The 23,770-nt window shown below is 43.9% G+C and overlaps 1 protein-coding gene across 1 annotated transcript in view; it reads left to right on the forward strand.

Moving 5' to 3' along the window:
• GBE1 (1,4-alpha-glucan branching enzyme 1) overlaps positions 1–23,770 on the forward strand; it is a 506,395-nt gene that overhangs the window by 249,735 nt on the left and 232,890 nt on the right. The window lies entirely within an intron of this gene.

Consider the following 23,770-nt stretch of genomic DNA (forward strand, 5'->3'; position numbering starts at 1 on the left):
GATAATATTGCCCGAAACACTTCAGAATTCATCCTACTGCTTTTACTGATGTTTTAATATTTCTACATTAATAAAATGACTTTTCTCTTACGTTCTCCGACAGTCGCCGCCCACTCATACAGTCTTCACCAATGGGTATTGACTTCCTCTCTGCAGGAGTAGCTAGGGATAAGACTTGTTAAAAGCAAAAGCATTAACATAGACACACCCATGGGGGCTGTCCCACTGGTCAATACCCCCCTGCAATAAGCCATCCCAACTCAGTTTGTCTTCTGCCTAGTTCAGGAGTAGTCAGGCTTCCCCGTGCTGGGGCTACAGTCTCAGCCTTCTTCTTTCTTTTGTGATTTTTATTTTCAGTATAATGTCATTTTTTCTTTACGGTACTAGCTGTTTATTTTGTCAGCTTTAGTTAGTCGGATCTTTGGACGAAGATGGATTTTACGGAGCTGGGAATCGGACTGGTCGCCCTGGTTCTAAAGGGCAGAGGGTCAGATGGAGCCCCAGCCCGCCATCGAGCGTTCAGCCATGTGTTCGCCCTGGCATTACGAACGACCCATCCCTGTCGGCAGGGATGCAACCTGTGAGGTGGCTACCTCACCGGACACATGTACGGTTCGTCCGTGCTCTGTGGTGTCCTGCGTTTTTTGGCTGACGGCATCCCCTGCCATCTGAGGGCAGCGGTTTTCTGTTTGATGAGAGGCACCCCACGCCATCCGGTACAGGTAAGTACACTCTGTGTGGGGCCTCTGTCTGGGGCTGGCAGTACTGTGTGGCTGTGGTATTCCCTCATGTCTGTGCATTTTTGGGGCTCCCTGATGCGATCCCTGCAGGGTGTTTTATTTCACTGCTGCGCTGTTTGTGCTTGGGGGCCCCTCTCCTGTGTCACTTAGTGTGCTTTGGAGGTACAGACTGTGTGTGTGGCGACTGCTGCGGGGTTGAAAACCGCCGGTCCACCATTTTAGGTGTGGGCAACATATCTGGCTTCACTATGGGCGTTTGTGCAGCATTCTATGTAGTGGTTTTAGTGCCTTCCGGCGCCATCTTGTGTGTGGCAACAGATCGTTCGGTGCACATGTCGGCGGCCATCTTGCCGAAGCCTCCCATTACATCCTATGGGCAGCCATTTTTCCTTAGCCTGTAGCTATAGTTCAGTCTCTGGCGACCTCACTTCCTTTTCCTCTGGAGCAGCGTCTGATGTGGTAACACTCTGTGGGGCTCTGTACTACTGTCCTTTGCATTTTCCTCTGTAAATCCTTTCTGGCTCAGTTTTGTCCCTGCGGGGGGGTCTGTGTGACACAGTCGGTATAGCGGTGGCTGCGGGGTCCGCGGCGCATTAAAGGACCAGTACCTTGCAAAAAGTTTTTTTCTCTGCAATGAAGTCTCAGGACAGCAAATTTCCTCCAGCCCTGGTAGGGGACTCCAGTTCATCTGACTCCCCTGCTCTGACTAATTTGGCTGCTGTAGTGGCAACTTTGGTGTCCAATATGGAGATGCTGATGTCTGAACGTGCTGCTAGGAAAAGGCCTAGGATTTATTTTTCTTCTGATTCAGAAGGTGATGTGGCTGCTGTCTGTGGCGTGCCCCTTTCGGGGTCTCGCTCTTCTCAGGACCCGCAAGAGTCTGAGGGGGAGGTGGAGGGGGTAGATGATTCTACCCCTGGGTCGCCCGAAGAACGCACGGCTCTGGATGCGCTGATTCTTTCAGTTAAGGAAACCCTACATTTGGAGGATGAGCCCAGTCCTCCGAGCATTGTGTCCTCTTTTGGTACACATAGGACCCGCAAGTCGGCGCAGGTTTTTCCCTGTCCCGCTGAGTTTCATCACACTGTGAATGAACAATGGCGCAGTTTGAAACGCACCTTCACGGTGCCAAAAAAGTTTCAGCTACTTTACCCCTTTGTGGCTTCTACGGATTTGTGCTGTTGTGTGGCCCCTCCGGTGGATCACACTGTGGCCGTATTGAACAAGGCTACCCTGGTTCCCGCTGAGGATTCCCCGGTGTTTAGGGATCCCACGGATAGGAGGCTGGAATCACTTGCGTGCCATTCTTACATGGTGGCAGGTTCCATGCTGAAACCTATTTTCGCCTCTGCCATGGTGGCACAGGCAGTGGCGGATTGGACCAAGGCGCTTGTGACTGATTCTGCCCCCCCTACTACTGTGGAGATGGTGGACCAGATTTATCAAGGGGTCATGTGTTTGTGCGATGCGGCCTTGAATGAGGCCCCTCTGGCTGCGCGCCTGTCCAGTGTCGCGGTGCTTAGCCGTCGACTGATCTGGTTGAAGAGCTGGTCGGCTGACCAGACGTCCCGGAAAACGGTGGCTGATTTCCCTTATGCGGGGTCTCGCCTTTTTGGTGAGGCCCTGAATACTTTGGTTAAGGGAGTCACTGGGGGCAAGAGCACTCTGCTGCCCCAGAATCAAAAGAACAAGCCTTTCCGTGGTAAGCGGGGTCCCGCCTTTAAGCCTAATCAGGGATCCTTTTGTGCCTTCAAGGCACAGAACAAGGGTAAACCTTTCAAGGTCCAAGGTGGCCAGCTAAAGCTCTGGGCGGGAAAACAGAAATCCGGCCACGCCGGTGCGGCGGCTCAGTCTGCCTCTGCCTGAGGGGACGCCCTCACCCGTTTCAGGGGTGAGGGGACGTTTGCGCGGTTTCCTCCAACCTTGGCTGTTCTGAAGTCCGGACAGGTGGGTTCAGGAATTCATTCAATCGGGGTACAAGATCGAATTCCTTTACCGGCCGGCGGACAGATTTTTTCCCTCAAATCTTCATTTGACCCCAGAGCATTTGCGAGACCTGCATCGGGCGGTAAAGGATCTCCTTGCCCAGGGGGTGATCGTCCCAGTGCCTCATCGGGACAGATTTCGGTTTTTCTACTCGAATCTGTTCACTGTGCCCAGAAAGGAGGGCAAGGTGCGTCCTATTCTGGACTTGAAAGCTCTGAACCGCTTTGTGCGAGTTCGCAAGTTTTGGATGGAGTCTCTCCATTCGGTGGTGGCCTCCCTTAGCCCGGGAGAATTCCTGGCCTCTATCGACCTGAAGGATGCATATCTGCACATCCCCATTTTTGAGGGCCATCAGAGGTACCTCCGGTTCGCTATCGCAGAGGAACACTATCAGTTTGTGGCGTTACCTTTTGGTCTCGCTTCGGCTCCAAGGGTTTTTACCAAAGTGTTGGTGCTTGTTCTGGGCCTGTTACGGGCACAAGGCATTTCGGTTCTGGGATATCTGGACGATCTCCTGTTAAGATCAAGTACTAGCCAGTCTGTTGCGCGATCTGTCAACCACGGTACAGACGCTTCAGGAGTTTGGTTGGACCATCAATGTTCAGAAGTCGACCTTGTCTCCTTCGGTTCGTCTCCCATATTTGGGAATGGTTCTGGACTCTGCTCAAGCAAAGGTGTTTCTGCCGGAGGACAAGCTCCGGACCCTGCAGAACGAGATCAGGTCCCTCAGGGACAACGAATCCTCGTCGCTCAAGACCTGTATGCAGTCCCTGGGGTTGATGGTGTCGGCCTTCGAGGCGATACCATTTGCACAGTTTCACACGCGGTCTCTTCAAGCAGAGATACTGACCAGATGGGACAGACGGCCTCAGTCCTTGGACTTGAGAGTGTCTCTGAGTTGCCGAACCAGAAGGGATCTTCTGTGGTGGCTTCAGTCTCCGACTGTGTCGGCAGGAAAATCTTTCCGGCCGTTACTATGGACGGTGATTACCACAGATGCCAGCCTGTCGGGCTGGGGTGGCGTCCTGGGCAACCTGTCTGCCCAGGGCACTTGGTCGGAGGAGGAATCCTCCCTTCCGATCAACATTTTAGAATTGAGCGAGATCAGGCTATGCCTGCTCCAGTGGTCAGATCGTCTTCAGGGTCACCCTGTACATGTGCAGACGGACAATGCCACCGGGGTGGCTTACATCAATCACCAAGGAAGCACCAGGAGTGTCCGGGCGGCCCAGGAAGTGACCAGTATCCTGTCTTGGGCCGAGACTCATGTCCCGGCGATATCGGCAGTTCACATTCCGGGTGTGGAGAATTGGCAGGCCGATTACTTGAGCCGCCAGACCCTGGACCAGGGGGAATGGTCCCTGCACCCGGAGGTTTTTCACATCTTGTGTGCGAAATGGGGATCCCCGGATGTGGATCTGTTCGCATCTCGTATAAACCACAAGGTGGAAAGGTTCGTGGCAAGAATGCGCGATCCTTTGGCGGATGCCTCGGATGCGCTGGTGGCGCCTTGGCATCAGTATCGTCTGATGTATGCCTTTCCTCCGATTCAGTTGTTTTCCATGTTCCTTCGCAGGTTGGCGTCGGAATCGACATTGGTGATTCTGGTGGTGCCAGACTGGCCACGCCGGTCCTGGTGCGTGGACATCGTTCACCTAGCCGTAGAGCCTCCTTGGCAGCTCCCAATGCGGGAAGATCTTCTGTCTCAGGAACCGATCTTCCATCCTGCTTTACAGTCGCTGGCTTTAACAGAATGGCTGTTGAAAGCCAGGTCCTGAGAGACAGGGGTCTCTCCTCAGAGGTCATTCCTACTTTAATCAAAGCTAGAAAAGCCTTGTCTGGTAAGATTTATTACCGTACGTGGAAAGCTAATTTTGCCTGGTTTGAGTCCAGGGGCTTGTCGCCTCGTTCTTACTCGGTGGCGAGACTGTTGGCTTTCCTCCAGTCTGGTGTGGAGCAGCGCCTTGCGCTGGCCACGATTAAGGGCCAGGTGTCGGCACTGGCTGTCCTTTTTCAACGCCCTGTGACGTCTCACTCTTTAAGTCGCACCTTCATTCAAGGTGTGCGTCACTTGGCCCCTCCCCGGAGGGCGCCTTTACCTCCATGGGACTTGAACTTGGTTCTGTCCGTGCTACAGCGTCCTCCCTTTGAAAACATCAGGTATCGTTGCCTCTGCTGTCTAAAAAGGTTGCTTTTCTCATGGCGATCACTTCGGCTCGCAGAGTGTCAGAGTTGGCGGCGTTGTCTTGCCGCTCTCCTTACCTAGTGGTTCACAAGGATAAGGTGGTCTTGCGACCTGATCCGTCCTTTCTTCCTAAGGTGGTTTCGGATTTTCACCTTAATGAGGACATTGTTTTGCCTTCGCTCTGTGCGAAGCCTAAGCATCCTAAGGAGGTTGCTTTGCACTCCTTGGATGTTGTCAGGGCGATAAGGGTTTACCTGTCGTCCACTGAATCTTTTCATAAATTGGATTCTCTCTTTGTCCTTCCTGAGGGACCTCGGAAGGGTAAGGCTGCGTCTGCTGCGACCATTGCCAAATGGATCAGACAGACAATTGTTCAGGCCTATGCTTTGAAGGCACGGGTTCCGCCCTTCCCTCTCAAGGCGCACTCTACCAGATCGGTGAGTACGTCCTGGGCCTTCCGACATCAGGCTTTGGTGGCCCAGGTGTGCAAGGCTGCGACCTGGTCGTCAGGGCACACCTTCTCAAAATTTTACAAAATTGATGTTCTGACATCAGCTGATGCCTCCTTTGGCCGCAAAGTTCTCGGTGTGGCAGTGCCGTAGGGGACCCTGTTTTTTTGTGGGTCCCTGGCTGTTGGGGTTGTTTATCCCCTCTGGTTATTTGCTTTCCTGGGTTGTTGTTCCTGTTGAGCCTTTTTTGTTGCCCAGAAGGTTCTCTTACTGTTCGTGTAAGGTTCCTTTCTCTGATGTGGGTACTGCGTTGCCTTTTCTACGGTTGCGTCTCCCACCCCTCATGTCTACACTGCTTTCGACATCCCATTGGTGAAGACTGTATGAGTGGGGTGCGACTGTCGGAGGACGTAAGAGAAAACTGAATTTTTGTAAAATCTTACCGTAAAATTCCTTTCTCTGAGTCCTCCGACAGTTGCCGCCCCGCCCCTCTTTTGGGGTTCTTGTACACTTAACTGCTTGCTACCAAACTAAGTTGGGATGGCTTACTGCAGGGGGGTATTGACTAGTGGGACAGCCCCCATGGATGTGTCTATGTTAATGCTTTTGCTTTTAACAAGTCTTATGCCTAGCTACTCCTGCGGAGAGGAAGTCAATACCCATTGGTGAAGACTGTATGAGTGGGCGGCGACTGTCGGAGGACTCAGAGAAAGGAATTTTACGGTAAGATTTTACAAAAAATCCGTTATTTGTCTTAAACATTTCTTTCTTTTTGATGACTTATGCTTGCCTGCACCTATCAAACCCCCTTTAATATCCCGTTAACTCTAATAGGTGTGGTGGGGTCCATTGATGTGGATTTTTGGATCAGACCACACCTGTATATTATCAATTTCATCCTACTGCTTTTATCAGCAGTCACATCATCAAGAGAACTAGTTCCATTGGCAGCCATACATGCCCATGCCATGACACTACCACCACCATGCTTCACTGATGAGGTGGTATGCTTTGGATCATGAGCAGTTCCTTTCCTTCTCCATACTCTTCTCTTCCCATCACTCTGGTACAAGTTGATCTTGGTCTCATCTGTCCATAGGATGTTGTTCCAGAACTGTGAAGGCTTTTTTTAGATGTTTTTTGGCAAACTCTAATCTGGCCTTCCTGTTTTTGAGGCTCACCAATGGTTTACATCTTGTGGTGAACCCTTTGTATTCACTCTGGTAAAGTCTTCTCTTGATTGTTAACTTTGACACACATACACCTACCTCCTGGAGAGTGTTCTTGATCTGGCCAACTGTTGTGAAGGGTGTTTTCTTCACCAGGGATAGAATTATTCGGTCATCCACCACGGTTGTTTTTCAAGGTATTCCGGGTCTTTTGTGTTGCTGAGCTCACCGGTGCGTTCTTTCTTTTTAAGGATGTTCCAAACAGTTGATTTGGCCACACCTAATGTTTTTGCTGTCTCTCTGATGGGTTTGTTTTGTTTTTTTTCAGCCTAATGATGGCTTGCTTCACTGATAGTGACAGCTCTTTGGATCTCATATTAAAAGTTGACAGCAACAGATTCCAAATGAAAATAGCACACTTGAAATGAACTCTGGACCTTTTATCTGCTCCTTGTAAATGGAATAATGAGGGAATAACACACACCTGGCCATGGAACAGCTGAGCAGCCAATTGTCCCCGTATTGTTGGTCCCTTAAAAAGTGGGAGGCACATATACAAACTGTTGTAATTCCTACACCTTTCACCTGATTTGGATGTAAATACCCTCAAATTAAAGCTGGAAATCTGCAGTTAAAGCACATCTTGTTTGTTTAATTTCAAATCCATTGTGGTGGTATATAGAGCCAAAAATATTAGAATTGTGTTGATGTCCCAATATTTACCGACCTGACTGTATAGTGTCATCTGGTCAAAAGTTTATAATTAGTCTCTGAACATTTTGAAGTGATGGAGGAAGTGTGAGCCATCTAAAGAAAAATGTTCCATTGGTTATCTGTTAAAGGCTGATGTAAGTCCTTTTCCCAGCTTGTTAAAAAGGTGGGCCAGGAGTTGGTCTCCAATGAGATTAGGCTTTGTAGAGTAGAGAAAAAATTTTCTGAGAAGGTTGCCTGTAGGCCAGTATGCTTTCCACTGGAGTAAGGTCTGAGAGTGTACACAGTGGTTTTGGCAGAGCCTTGAAAAACATAGCAAGTAGGTTATATGTCCACTGATCCATAGCTGTAATTTTGGTAGATTATATTAGAGAAGTTAATGGGAGGAGTCCTCTAGAGGAGGTGACCTGATGAAGAAGCACAGGTGTATGTGGGATCCAAGTGCGAAATTGTGGGTCTAGCTTTCCCGGTGGAAAGAATGAGTGACCCATTACGTGCATCAAAGTTGAATTGTAGAGCCATTTATGTGACTTATGGAGGGAGTCCCAGATTGTGAAGGTGGACCTGGTCAGAGGTGAGGTACTTTCAGATAATGTGTCTAAGCCCTTGGGAATCCAGAGCTTTGGGAACAGCTCCATTTTTCTTGAGGTCATGTTCCAGCTGCATCCAAAGCTTGGACTCTCTATGATGTTTCCAATCCAAGATTCTATTCAGGATGTTTGTTAGAAAATATTTTTTTAAATCAGGAAGGGCTAACCCTCCTTCAGATTTTAGTTTAGAAAGTTAAGCTCGTGAGATGCGGGGGTGTTTACGGTGCCAGAAATATTTGCATATCAGAGAGGTTAGTACTATAAAGAAGCCAAGTGGGACTTCTTGTAGGTAATCGGTATAGGGAATCATTTGGTATAAAAACAGCAGTCTGAGTAAGATGTTAATTTTCACAACGCTAATTCTTCCCAACCATGAGTGAGCTAACTGATTCCATTTATGGAGGTCTTGGCGAATAGAATTTAGTAAGGGGATATCGTTTTCACAAAATAGTGATGATGGGTTAGGTGTAATAAAGATTCCCAATTATTTCAATTTGTGAGGTTGCCAGGAGAAGGGAAAAGAGGGTTTCAAAAGGGTGGCTTTTTTAAGTGGAACAGAGATGTTTAGGATTTCCAACTTAGATAAAATGATTTTTAAGTTGGATAGGGATCTCAAAAGTGGACATAAGGTTAGGTAAAGTGACATTAGGCTGTTGGACATAAAACAATATGTCATCAGCATAAGCTGCATTATTGTATTCGTAAGTCCCTACTTTGATGCCATAGATATTGATGTTATGACGTATTGTCGCAAGAAAGGGTTCTAAGGAAAGGGCAAATAAATTTGGTGAGGGGGGCATCCCTATCTAGTACCATTATATAGGGTAAAAGCATAACTTTAAGTACCGTTAATACGAAGTTGGGCCATGGTGGAGTTATAAAGCGCTGAGATCCTGCTTAGCATGTTGGAGCCTATACCGAGGAAGGATAAGTCGACATCAGATATTCCCAGTCTGCCCTATCAAAAGCTTTATCAGCATCTGAGGAAAGTAAAAGGATGGGCTGGGATGATCTACGTACATGTGATATTAAAGATAAGGTGCAAAGAGTTATCACAAGCTTTTCTACCGGGTATGAAACATGTTTGGTCTCAGGAGAGCCATTGTGGTATCAGGGGAAGCAGCCTGGTCGTTGGGACCTTTGCATACAACTTTGCATCTATATTTAAAAGGGAAATCGGTCTATTACTCCCACACAGACTGGGATCCTTCCCGGGTTTGAGAGTTATCGTAATGTGTGAATGTAGTGTTTCTGGTCTCTATTAGAATGTAGAAGAATAGTTGACTAACATTAGTAATAACAATTACACTTATAAGCACAGTCAGATATCTGATTTAAATAAACCAACTAGGTTAAGGGTTGGACGGCTTTGAATACAGCCAATTCTTAACAACCTTCAGATGGTTTCCCGTATTAAAAGCGTAAAGTATTTCATATGTACAGTGCGTGTTTATTATTTGTAGGGTTTCAACCTGCGGGGGGCATGGCGACCGTGGAGCTGATAGCCGATTGATCCAGGAGCTCCTGTGACTGCCCGGGAATCTCCTATATCTATGGCGCACTACGAGCCTGCCACCGATTCCACTTACCGCCCTCAACACAGCAGAACATTGGCTTAACCGACAAGGGATGAGGAGGAGAAGAGCAGACACGATGGAGCTAAAAAAGCTCTCCAGTCGCCAGGGCGGGGCTCCCACAAAATGGCGGTGGAGACCAGATCCACAATGTCACCCTCGATCCTCTAGCAGGCGAGCTGACTGCTGGTGCCACACAGGGAAATCTGCAACACCCTGCCACAATGGAAGACAACCCAGCCTCACACTCAGGCCGCTCCACTCCTTCAATGCAAAGCCCTGTAAAATCGAGGCCCAGAAAAGAGCAGGACAGTGATAATGAGGATGCATCCTCAATGGAGGTGAGTGGAGTGGAAATGCTGCAAAATCCCTTCCTGCCCCTGATCCTTTTACATTATATCCTACCACTGGTCAATCAGTATCAGATACCACCTTGAAAGAAATGTTACTCTCCTTATGCTCTTCCATATAATCAGGTATACTGTCTTCTATTACTTACTGTCAAAAGGAAATCCAGCATCTTGGAGATAGGGTTGATCAAGTGGAATGTAAGCTGAGTGAAATTACTACTTCCTATAATAATTTGGTGGACTTGCATACCTCTTCTCAAGAAGACATGACCTACATAAAAAAAAAAAAAAAAAAAAAAGCAGACCTTGAAGATAGATCACGTCGCAACAACCTTAAATTAAGGGGCATCACGGACACCGTACCACCGAACCAATTGCCACACTATGTTCGCAACTTATTTTCAGCTGTCCTACCTAATCTTACCTCAGCAGACCTCACCATCGATGGGTTCCATGGTATCCCTAAACCCTCTTTTCTGCCCCAAGAAGTACCCGTGATGTTTTATTGTGGATTCATTTTTTCCAAGTGAAAGAAAAAATATTGAAGGCCATCCCTGAGCAAGCTGCACTTATTCATGTACTCACAGATTTCTCTCGACATGCACTACAGAGGCAACAGAACTTAAATACTATTACTAAAGCTCTACATAACAATAAAATAATTTACAAATGAAAATACCCTGCCAAGTTATGCGTGTCTCACAATGGTACATTTGCCATAACAAACTACCTTCAGGAAGGCATCCATTTCCTCCGCCAATGGGGAATACTTCCAGACACCCAACCTACCCTACCTGCCCCTCTGCCCCAACGTCAACAACCCCAACATGTTCCACCAGACTGGCAGGTTGTCACACACAAACCTCAACCGCTGTATTAACATGATGTTCCAGGGGTCACAAGCTGCTGGATCTCCAGAGAGTACCTTCCACCGTACTCATAACCCAGCGACATAGGCAGCATTTTCTGCACCCAAGGTTCTGAATGAACCTTTCTTTTTATACTTCTTCCTTTTTTGTTTTTGTTCTTATGCTTCTCATTGTTCTACTGAGCTTTGAAAACTTTGTTACTGGCTGATCCCCTTTCCTGTCTGACGAACTTTTGGACACAACTTACACTTTATGCACGTCCACATACCTTTTGCAATACCTACAAATGGATGGCTACATGCTGCTGACTCTCTCCAAATTATGCTCCATTCTTCCCTTATGTGCTCTGCCACAAATGCTAATTAACATCCCTTTCAGCTCAAAAGTCCGCCATCTATTCGGATGCAACTACTTACTAAGATAATTCTCCCTATTCGACAGATTCACCCACTTCACTATTCTCCTCATCATATATTATGTGCCTTATTGTGAATTATATTGATAATTCACGCCCGAATGACTATTAAATTTATGTCCTTAAATGTTCGAGAACTGAACCACCCTGCGAAAAGACATTCCCTTTGGAAAGAGGCAACGACTGCTAACCCAGATGTCATCGCCATCCAAGAGACACATTTCCACAAAGATCACACACCTCACTATGCACACAAACTCTATCCTCATGTCTTTCTAGCTTCGATGCCCGCTAAGAAGAGAGGTGTGCAGGTGGCGGTGAAAGACTTGGTTAAATGTTCTCTCTCCAAGGAAACCTGTGATGAAGGGTGTAGAAATATTATATTCATGCCAGCTAAAATTCCTACGCAATCTTTTTACAAAAATCTCTAAAGTGTGCAAAGGCCACCTGATAGTTTGCATTGATTTCAATTTGGTAGTGGACCACGTCATGGGCACCTCCTCCAGGGTGCAATCCCGCTTATCTTCCCTACGCAACCTTACACACGGAGGATGTTTATGACGTGTGGCACTGCCAACATGCAGACGAACAGGACTTCACATACTTCTCCCACAGACACAGCACATATACCCGAATAGATATGTTCCTAGTGGACAAACATTTGTTACAACAAGTATCCCAATCCACAATTGCAGACATCACATGGTCCGACCATGCAGCTGTCTACATGTCTGTTACTGAATCCAAACGCCCCCCAATCATCATACATATGGCGCTGCAACAAGGCCTTATTTTCAGATCCTGAATACCAACAATATATAGCTGACCACCTTAAAAAATTCTTCACTCGTAAAAATCTTCCTGAAACTGACCCTTCTCTCCTATGGTGTACCCACAAAGCGTTTATTAGAGGTATACTCATTCAAGAAAGCTACCCCATCCCAAACTACTGCCTCCACCTAATATACATTAAGAAATTACCTCTGCCGATTGCTGTGTACACAATATGTTAAGTGTATAGCCCGGCTGAAAATGAACTACTATGCGTTCCACGACAAAGCAGGTAAATTTCTGGCCAATAAACTGAAAACCAAACTATCCAAGACCAAAATCACAGCCCTGTTCCACCTACACACCAACACCAAACTCCTGAATCCACAAAACATTGCGGATGCTTTCGCTGACTATTATCATTCCCTATACTACCTGACCAATGACTCCACTACGCCTCAACCCTCAAACATGCACATAACACAATTCCTTGCCAATCTTGACTTACCTACATTGACGGAAGCCAAACTAACTACTCTCAACGCTCCCTTTACGGATGAGGGAATTAAAGACGATTGACCATCTTCCCCTAAACAAATCTCCCGGACCTGATGGTCTGACAAATTAATAGCTGCGCTCTTTTAAATATATACTTACACCCTTCCTCCTCCCAATGTTCTCTAATGCTGTCAAAACCTCATCCTTCCCCCATGAAATGCTCCAAGCACACATCTCCACTATACCTAAACTGGGGAAATCACCTTTATACACCTGCTAACTTTAGACCCATTTCCCTTCTAAATGCAGATGTGAAGGTGTATACCAAAGCACTAGCCAACAGATTGTCAGACATTCTTCCATCTCTAGTCTGCCCAGATCAAATGGGCTTTATCAAGGACAGACAAGCTCCTGACGCCACTAGGTGCCTAATTGATCTCATACATCATGCTTAGCGGAGTCTTAACACCTTCTCTGCTTCTATCAGCTGACGCAGAGAAGGTGTTCGACAGAGTCCATTGGGGTTATATGAAACCTGTTCTGTCTAAATTTGGCTTCAGTGGTTAGACTCTGTCGGCTATTATGGCCCTATATTCTACCCCATCTGCTAAATTTCCCACCTCCGGCCTATTATCCAAACCATTTCTAATTACAAATGGTACTCGCCAGGGCTGCCCCCTCTCCCCCTCCATTTTCAATCTGATCATAGAACCCCTTGCCATATCCATTCGATCACACCGCCTACTATCGGGATTCAAATTCTGCAAACAAGCGCACAAAATCAATTTATTTGCAGACAAAGTTATCCTGACACGAATCCTATTGTCTCACTCCTGATTGCCCATAATATCCTTCAAGAGTTTAGCAACATTTCATACTATAAGGTAAACTTCTCCAAATCCCTCATACTCAACTTGGGACTACATGCAGAAACCCTTAAACACCTTTTGTCACACTAGCCGTACACCTGGGCCGACCAAGATATTTCTTACTTGGGGATCAAAGTGTAATTTCCGACCTCTAAAATTATTGATGCCAATATAAAGCCCCTTCTCAACACCTTAAAAGCTGATGTCAGCACATTTTCCAAAAATGAATTATCCTGGGCCGGTAGACTCGCGGCATTCAAAATAAGTCTCCCTAAAATATTGTACATGTTCCGTACACTGCCTATCCCGATACCGATGCGTTAACTACAATCATTACAAAGTGAACAAAAGTGCAGCACTAACGTTAATCAGTGAACTGGGAATGTTCACATTACATGTGCATAAGATTAATTATGACAACCTAAGCACAAAGTCCAGTAAATCAATATAGTAATATATATAAATCATGCGGATATCACAAAATAAAATAAGTCCCATACAATAAATAAAAGTGTATAGAAAAATTAGTCCATATGTCAAATGTGAAACCCAGCAATGTTGAGGGTAGCTATTGGAACACTTCCGCAGACGGAAAAAGCAAATGTGTGTGCTTACCAAATCGCACGGACCTATTATGCCATATAGCATACAGGTCAAATAGACTTAGCACACACAATCCTCATGAAAGGAATGTGAAGTCCAACAGTAGTGCAGATGGTCAAGATAATGTTTAAATCACGTCACCTGATATAGTAGATTATATATGCGCTTACCAAATCGCATGGACCTATAATGCCATATGGCAAACAGGTCAGATGAGCTGGTAAAATCAAATGCTGAATCGCTCTGAAGCGGATGTCACTGTACAATGTTCTCATGGATTCACAGTCAAAGGAGAGGTCGAAGAATGAGTCCCTCATTCGACAAAGGCATGTAAGGAAGCCAGAAGGAAATGCATAGTGTAAAACTGCTACAAAAATGTAATTAAAAGCAGACATGCACTTACACGCATCCATGAGCAAATCACCAGACTGATGTGCAAAATCCCACTAGATCCACAAATCGAATGCAGAACCCAGTAAAGGTGATAAAGGTGGTAATCAGATCCCGTCACTAGATAGGGTAATGCATATATGCGCTTACCAAATCGCATGAACCCATAATGCCCTAAAGCATACAGGTTAAAAAAACGTGGCAAGCACAATCCACACAGATAAAATGTAGAATCCAACAGTGGTGAAGATCTTCAGAACAATAATTAGGTCCCGTCACCAGACAAACTAAAAAATATATATCCCATTTGTGATATTGAATGGGGTTGAGAGCATGCCTGATATATAAACTTGGGTTGAGGGAGTTGTGTATAAAGCCAAAATGGCCTGGCAGATCTGGCCTGTAAAGCCAAACCTGGTCAGGACTTGCGCCAAGTAATCCCAGTGGATTTGGTTGAATGCCTTCTCTGCATCCAGAGCAAGGAGCAGAGAAGGCCTTCTTGTTCTGTTGGCTAAGTGTATGATATTGATCAGACGTCTGGTGGTGTCTGCTGGTTGGCGACCTTTTGTAAAATCAGATTGGTCTGGATGAATAGGGAATTGTATAAGATCAGTCAGTCTGTTTGCAAGTAATTTGGCATACATTTTTAAATCGTTGTTGAGCAAGGATATGGGACGGAAGTTTTGTGGTGTGTTAGGGTCTTTCCTTAGCTTCAATAGTGCAGCTATCGTTGCCTTGAGCATTTCAGAAGGGTAAGAGGAGGAGAGAGCGGCATGGTTGTAAATCTCTACTAAATATGGTACAAGTACATTTCTAAATACTTTAAAGTATTCTTCTGTAAAACCGTCCGGCCCAGGAGATTTGTTATGTGGTAAAGAGTCGATGGTATAGGAGATTTCTGTCTCGGTAATAGGGGAGTTCAACTGGCTCAATTGTTCTGTGATTTGGGGGAGTATGATTTTGTCTAGGAAGTTGGCAATCATTGTAGTCGAGGGCTGGATGGTATTTGGATCTTGTTGTAGGCTATAGAGCGAGCTATAATAATGGCTGAATGTGTCAGCAGTAGCCTGGGGGCGGTATAGCATGGCCTTACTCACTGTATCTACGATATAAGGAATTTTAGTCTTATGACTATGTCCTCTAATGCAATTGGCTGAAAGTTTTCCATTCTTATTGCTATTTGCATAAAAAGATATTTTAAGTCGTCTGGAAGCTTTTTCAAAGTCTTCTAGTAAAATTAGACGAAGGTAACACCTGAGATTTGTTAGTTGGTCAGAAAGGGATGTGGATGTGCTAATTTTATTTTGAGCTTCTAAAATTTGGATTTTAGAGGAAGTTTCTTGAATTTGCCGCTCCCTCTGCATCTTGGCCCTTGCACCCATTTTTATGAGGAATCCCTTTATATGCCTTGTGAGTGTTCCACATTACAAACGGATTAGTAACAGAATTTGTGTCGCGGGTTGGATCTCCAAGCAAATATGGAGTTGACCTTAGGTGAGTCATTTACCATCAGCAATACCGAGGCATGATCAGACCAAGTGATAGTATTGATCTTTGAGGATTTTATTTTGGGTAACAACCACTTGTCTGTAAGGAAAATATCAAGTCTCGTGTAAATTTTGTGGCTCGTGGAAAAAGAGGAGTAGTCTCTTTCAGAGACATCTCCAAGCATCATGGAGATCATGGACGAGTAGCAGAGGTTGTAGGGAATATGATGTCTGCTAGAGAGTGTTATGAAATCCATCCTAGGGTCAGGAAGTAGATTGAAGTCCCCACACAGTAATAGAAAGCCCTGCTGGACCTGTTTGATATTTTTGAGGATTCTGCGCAGAAAGCAGGATTGATGCTCATTAGGCACATAAACATTGGCCACTGTAGGTGGTAGAATTGATGTCGCACACCAAGATGTGATAACGGCTTTGAGGATCTACCAGCTCTTTGTGTTTATAAGGTGGATATCCATTTATTATAGTTTTTTTTTTTTTTTTAAATACAGAAAAACGTAATAAAGCAAAAAAAAAAAAAAACCCTGCTGATGCAGAAGGAATAGCACCTACGACACAAAAGGGGGACAGCAATTATGCCCTAAATAAAATGAGTGCTGCTGCGCCACAAAAAAAAAACACAAAACTGCTATTGCAGAAGGAATAGCACCTGCGATGCACAAAGCTTGACAGCAGTTATGCCCTAAATAATATTTATGCTGTTGTGCTGCGAAAAAAATTCTAAATAAAAAAACCCACTGCTGACGCAGAAGGAATAGCACCTATGACACAAAAGGGGGGACAGCAATTATGCCCTAAATAAAATTAGTGCTGCTGCACTACAAAAAAAAATCACTGCTGACGCAGAAGTAATAGCACCTGCGATGCAGAAGGGAAGACAGCAATCATGTCCTAAATATTATTAGTCCTGCTGTGCCACAAAAAAAAAAAGAAAACACTGCTGACACAGAAGGAATATCACCTACGACACAAAAGGGGGACAGCAATTATGCCCTAATTAAAATTAGTACTTCTGTGCCACAAAACAAAAATCACCGCTGACGCAGAAGTAATAGCACCTGTGATACACAAGGTGGAGTACTGATATTAGAGCAACAAAACCTGATGCTGCTGCTGCTGCAAAAAAAAAAAATATTTAAAGAAAAAAAATATATCAATAAAAAAAAAAAATGGGATCAGTGGGGTGACTTCAGTGGCCCCACTCTACTGTGTTACACAAGAATCACAGCACAGCACTACACTGACTGCACTACACTGTGTTGCACAAGAATCAGCACAGTGCTACACACTAAACTGAATGCCCTACACTGTGTTACACAAGAATCAGCACAGCACTACACTACACTCACTGCACTACACTGTGTTACACAAGTTGAATCAGCCCTACACTACACTGACTGTATTAAACATCAAAGCACAATCCACTAACTACCCTGCCTAATCTCCACTCCTAACACACCACACACGGCTACACACAAGGGTAATATCCTTTGAGAATGTCGTGCGGGACCAAACGCGTCAGTATCACACTTTTTTCAGCCTGATTTGCCTGCGTATTGTCTGCCTGTACCGCTGGATTGTTTGTGAGTGTATTTCCTTTTTTTTAATAAATCAGTTTTTGGGGTTTTACACTATGCCTGTCTCCTTTGGTTTATATCCCCATGTCACCAGCTTATTGTGAGCTCTGTTCTCCATTCACCATATTGGATATCTACCTGAGGAACATCCGGGGTTACAGTCTTCCCTAGAGGAATCTCAGATCCATCATATGAGCCCTAATTGACCCTTATGCTGTATGGTATTTTGGGTCTACATCATCTGGTGAGCGCATTACCTATCCCCTTTTTTGGTGACGGGATCTTTCAGCCACTGTGATCACTGATACCACCTTGGATGTTTCAATTTTTCACCCGCACATATGAGACTTTTTTTGAATGTTTATATCATCATTTATCCTGATTTGTTTGATCATTCATACATGCATTAACATCACTTGGATTGTATATGGGGAACTGTTAGAGTTCTCCCTCCTCCTAAGTGCTGCACATTTTTTTTTTTTTACATTTATATCAACCTATCTGTCAGTTGTTTGTGCTAGCAGCTTTTCTCCTTCTTTTGATTAGTAAGCGCAGTATACATATTTTTCTGTATACACTACACACAGCTGCCGTGTAAGCAGCCTTATATAGTGTGGGGTGTGAACTTAGCCCCTGAGCCATGATTGGCTAAAGGCACCCTGCTTTTGGCCAATTATGGCTCTAACAGGACATTGTACTGTGAGTGTCTGAAGCATACAGGTAAGGTGCATGCTTTGGCCAATTACAAGCACTTAATGCACTGCAAACGTGCAGTGCATTATGGAGCACTAATCAGCGAGCGAACTTCCTGCAGAGCGCCCCATTTGTTTGTGTTCGGCGAACACACGAACACCCGATGTTCGAGTCGAACTTACGTTTGACTCTAAATGTTAAGCCCGTCACTATTGCCAAGTAAAATGCAAAGAAGCAACAAAGAAGCAAACTGACCACACTAGAATGTAAATGCTTCCATGCCCTGGTGTTATCGGTTTGAAATAGGAAAGCAGTGAGACTGGCAGGATCACAAGGTATTTCACAGAAAGGAAGCAGTGCAAAGAGAACAGAATGGGTTTTATTACATAAGTACATGATAACACAGACACATATCAGAAATATGAAATGTTTATGTAACGCGTTTTGTTAACCTGATAGATCAAAACCTGGCTGCATGCCTAAAGAGTCTTATATTTCAGTGTGTGACAGAAGTATAGCATTAAGCTGAAAGAACCAAAAACAGACTGCAAAGGAAACATTTTTCCTGTGGGCTATGAACATTGTATGTATGTATGTATGTATGTATCTATAGAAGATGAAAGGGGGAGAGGCAGAGGACGGATCCAGAAAGGGGTGAAATAAGTTAGTTCCCCAGGGGTAGGGTGACCCCCATCCACCCCAAAGATCAAACAACAGCAGTCGAGGAGGCGATTCACCAAGGCAATAGTAATGGATTGTAAAAGTCAAGAGGTAAACAATGTTTTATCCAGGGTGCCAGATTTTTCCAAATGTGCGCACTTTATCACACCCAATAGCTCTAATTTTAACATAGATCAGGGCTTGGTTCACTCTGTTTCTAGTTTCAGCTACAATAAGGGTTGAGGATTTCCAGGCCTTGGCCATGATTGCCTTTTATCATTTTCTTTGCAAATTATGAGGTACGTGATCAGGTCTTTCTCCAAACTTCAGCTTGGGACTGACATGCATAATTCAAAAACACATATGCGTAGCCAGTTTGTACACACATACTAGGGCTCTTTAGACAGGAGCCAATTAACCTACCAGCATAATTTTGGAGTGTTGGATAAAACAAAGTTTCTGGATGAAGCCCACGGGAAAACATGCAAACTCCAGGGAGATAATGTCCTGGGCAAGATTCGAACCAAGGACTCTAGTGCTGCAAGGTATAAGTGCTAGCCACAATGATTTTTATTATTATACAGGATTTATATAGCGCCAACAGTTTGCGCAGCGCTTTACAATGTGAAGGAAGACAATACAGTTACAATACAGTTCAAAAAAGGAGAAACTAGAGGGCCCTGCTCGTTAGAGCTTACAATCTAGAAGGGAGGGTCAAGTGAAACAAAAGGCAATAACTGTGGGGGATGGGTTTATGGAGAAAAGGAGGTACATTTGTTAGGGGTTGGTAGGATGATGCCCATTTACCATTAAATTAGATTTAAACAAATAAATATAATCTCATATAAGCTTTAAAATGTTAATATAGTTTTAACAGCTGTTTCCAATTTTTTAAAATTTAAATAATACCTGTTGATACTGCTATGAAAAGCTTTCCCCTTATAGGAGATAACAGCAGTTGTGTTTCTGCATGGTCACCCTGTTAAATGCCCCCCAATTTTAGAATACAGCATCGTTGGCAACACAGATTGTGAAGGTGTGGTTCATTGTTCACTATCATAAAGCCAGTCCAGAAAAATTACGTGCAGTCATGTAGACAGGAGCAAAGGCACATAGACAGTGAGTGACTCAAAGAGGTTGGAGAGGATCAGTGACACAGATGCAGAAAAGTATCGCTAAAAAGTAAAACCAGAGTTTAAAAGCTTTAAAAGTTTATCTTTGGCACGTGTTAATTGTTCCACCCATATTTAGGGTGGACATTTACAATGTTCCAGCTCCTGCCTCCTCTCCTCTCGATCCCTCCTCCCTGTGACAGTGGGTGGGGGAACTTGTCCGCCCACACGGCCCATCATTTATTCACAGAGTTCTGTGAGTGAATGAACTACAAGTGCCATTGCCACCGTAGCCAATGGCTTGTAGTTCTCAATGAACTGCGAGGATGCTGGTGAGTGCACTCATAGTTCATTGATTCTTCCTGCAATTCAGTAACTGCTAGTCCATATTCGAGATACAAGCAGACAGTGTACTGAGATCCTGGCACATTGCACCCATGATCTGCTGATCGTGGGTGCAATACTTTGCCTGCTCCAGTGTACAATAAATTAACATTTTTTTACCTGCTAAAAGATGGGTTTTTTTGTATTTTTGTTTTTTTTTTATAAATTTTATAAAAGGTGAACTTATTTGAGAAAGTGTCATATATACAGTATATGAAAATTTGATATACAGCCTTTCAGCAAGCTAAATGTATTAAAGTTAGGGATTAGATCTGCTTTAAAACGACTTGATAAACCTTTTATTCTGCCAAACTTTAAATAACACCTCTTTTAAATGTGGCTAGCCCAATTTCTTTGTATTTCTGTTATTCCATATTTGTCAGAAGCAATCTGTTCATTGTGCATGAGCTGTCAATGTTTGTTTTGTTCACCTAAACACTATGCTGGGATTTTTTTTCCTTACCACTTAGTATCTGCATGTTAGTCAAGCAGAGCACACATAATGAGATTACTTTGTAAGTACATTACGAGAAAGAAGCTCATCTTGTATGGTGCTTAGATTCTGTCTGGAAATATTTAAGACATCTAAATCTTTTAAGGTGTTCCTTGTTAAATGACTGTGAGATGACAAATAGCCTCTGTGTATATGACGCAGCTGTCTTGTAGCAAGAAGTGAACAGTGTGCAGTTTACTTTTGACAATGCTAATAGCCCTCTGCATCTTTTTAGTGTATCTTTGTGTGGTACAGCTAAAGAAGTGTATTAGTATGACATTTCTGGAGAACAATAAAAAGTCATTTTGGAAAATAGCTCAGTTTTGAGTTGTAATTCACTGAGGGTTAAAATGTGCAGGTCAGACCGAGTTCTATTTTAACTGTAGTAAAGGGGAACGTGTGATAGAGAAATATACAACCCGTCGTTGCAGTAAACCCTTCTGAAAATGCTAATTACAGATTCTTTGGCTTCAGCACTTTGAGTCACTGAATCGAAATACACTCCAGGTCATGCATGCATTCTAATTTCCTGCTTACTTGTTCCTGGTTAGTACTTCACTCAGTCACCAGCTAGGCACACATTTAACTTTTTGATCGCCCCTGATGTCAACCCCATTCCAGCCAGTGTTGTTAGTACAGTGACCGTGCATATTTTTAGCACTGATCACTGTATTAGTGTCACTGGTTCCCAAAAAAGTGTCAGTTAGGTATCCAATTAGTCCTTCACAATATTGCAGTCCTGCTATAAGTCACTGTTTGTCACTATTACTAGTAACACAATAAATAAAAATTCCATAAATATATCCTATAGTTTGTGCTAAAAAAAGAAAAAAATAAGGATGCGCTGGGCAATCTTAAAGATTCCTGCACCTGGAACTCCCTGAATACCGGGAGATGAAAATAAGTAAAGTAAAAAGAACTGGTGCGCTATCTCTAAAAAGGACAAGTTAAAAAAAAAAACTAAATTGTGGTAAAAATCACAAAACAAAAATTGCAAAAAAAAACAAAAGTTATAATATTAGGTGCAAGCACACATAACTTAACATTCAAACTTTATTCAAAAACATTCAAACTGTACTCCAATCCCAGTTAATACCTTCTGAGGGGATACGCGTCAAGTTGAGCCAGCCTTGTCCTCAGCACTCATGGTCCGTACTTCAGGTGGCTGTGCCAGCACGAGATTTTGTGCGATAACCAAGCATGTTTTCTGTAAGTGCGATTATTTTTAAATAAAATTCACCCAAGGCTCACAGGGGAAGATGACACCAACCCAAGCCACTCAGCTGAACATTCCCTAGATGCCTTTTGACCCCTGAGGTCTAGTTGGCAGCCATTTATACATCATTGAGAACACAGGTGATGCATGCAGCACTCTGAGGAGTTTTAGAATAGCACCTTTTCAGCTTGTCACAACATTCGAGACTGATTTCAACCGAGTAGTTTTGTATGGGACTTAGTCATAGCATTTTGAATGTTTTTGTCACCATATAAAAGTGTTGTCACTGCATTGTCATGGTCGTTTATCAATTGGTATTGAAGTACTTTTTTTTTTTTGAAGTTTGAATGAACAGTTGTGTGTTTGCACCGAATATCACTTAGGTTTCTTGCGATTATTTTTGTGATTTTTTTTTTTTAACCACATCATTTTCTTTTTTTTTTTTTTTTTTTTTTACTTGTCCTTTTTAGAGATATTGCACCAGTTCTTTTTACTTTTTTTACTTCACTTATATCCTATAGTTTTTAGATGCTATAACCTTTGTGCAAACCAATCAATACACGCTTATTGTTTTTTTTTTTACCAAAAATATGTAGCAGAATACATGTTGGCCTGAATTGATGAAGAAATTTTTTTTTACATTTTTTATTGTATGTATATTAGAGCAGAAAGTAAAAAAATATTGTTCGTTTTTTTCTAAATTGTTCTTTTTTTGTTTATGGCACAAAAAATAAAAACCGCAGAAGTAATCAAATACCACCAAAAGAAAGCTCTATTTGTGGGAAAAAGTGCAGCGTTGCAGAGGGTGCAGGAAGGATCCTGGCAGCTTGCTTCAGTGTTTGTATCTGATGGTGGCCATTTTCCCTGGCCACCATCAGTCTGGCTGGTCTCTGGTTTGTGGCCATCTTTGTGTAGTTGGATAATGTCCCGGGGGCCATTTTCCCTTAGTCTTGGAGATGCTGGAGACAACTGGAGATGCCATAGCTCCTCCTCTTCCTCCCTAGTTTCCTCTTCCTGTGCCCAGGACATATGAACAGGGATAGCGTGCATAATGATGCTGGGTTCGAATTCTCGACGCTCCTCCGGTCGGTAGGGTGAGTCTTTGGGTGCCCCTGTTATTTCTGTCTCTGCTGATAGGTACCCTGAGCCTTGAGGGGATCCTTTGGTGGTGCCAAAAGATTGTTTTTGTCCTGCAAGGTCTTCCTTTCCTTATGGAGCCTCAGGGTCACACCTCCCCCCCCCGACCCCTCCATGGAGGTAATGCAATGAGAAGAGCAACACCGCTCAGGCTTAATCAGCTGTGCTCTGCAATCCAGCTGGGTGCTCACCTCGGCTCACCACTGTGAAAATATTTGTAGAAAAAGAAATAGGTCACACTCAAGAGTGCCAAATTATATTGAATGCTTCTGACCATCTGACCCATTATAAGTGCAGTACTTTCTTTGCTTTAATAAACCATTTAAACGGTATCACGCTATGGTGTCTTTTCGATTTATCCCACATACACCTTTCTGAGTGGGGATTTCCAGATATCCATACGTGTACCATCCTTGAGTGACCTTCCTATATCCACCATTTGGAGGAGAATTCGTGGAAGCCTCTGCCATCTGTTCCAAGGAGATCATCACTTTCAGCCTGCATGACCCAATTGCTGTAAGGTACTTTGGGTTCATGCCATCTGTTGAGCGAATTATATTCTCTTTTTGGTGTGGGATTTATCACAAGTATTCACTCATCTATGTGGGACTGGTCACCTTCCTTTTTTGTCTAATTTTGAATATTGGACTTTATTTTTGCATTTCAGTGTGTATCCCATTGTACTCACTTTAACATTTGAGTGCTGCACAATTTATGTTATATTTGGTTGCCATCACAGTCTGTTGGAGTGTCAGCGGCTATTTGTTCACTATTTTTGTTAGTGCAGTGTTTTTTCTACAATTTTAAATGAAAATAACTTAACT

The sequence above is a fragment of the Pelophylax lessonae genome (assembly GCF_965119305.1).
Source record: "Pelophylax lessonae genome assembly, chromosome: 2".
In the NCBI taxonomy this organism is placed as follows: domain Eukaryota; kingdom Metazoa; phylum Chordata; class Amphibia; order Anura; family Ranidae; genus Pelophylax; species Pelophylax lessonae.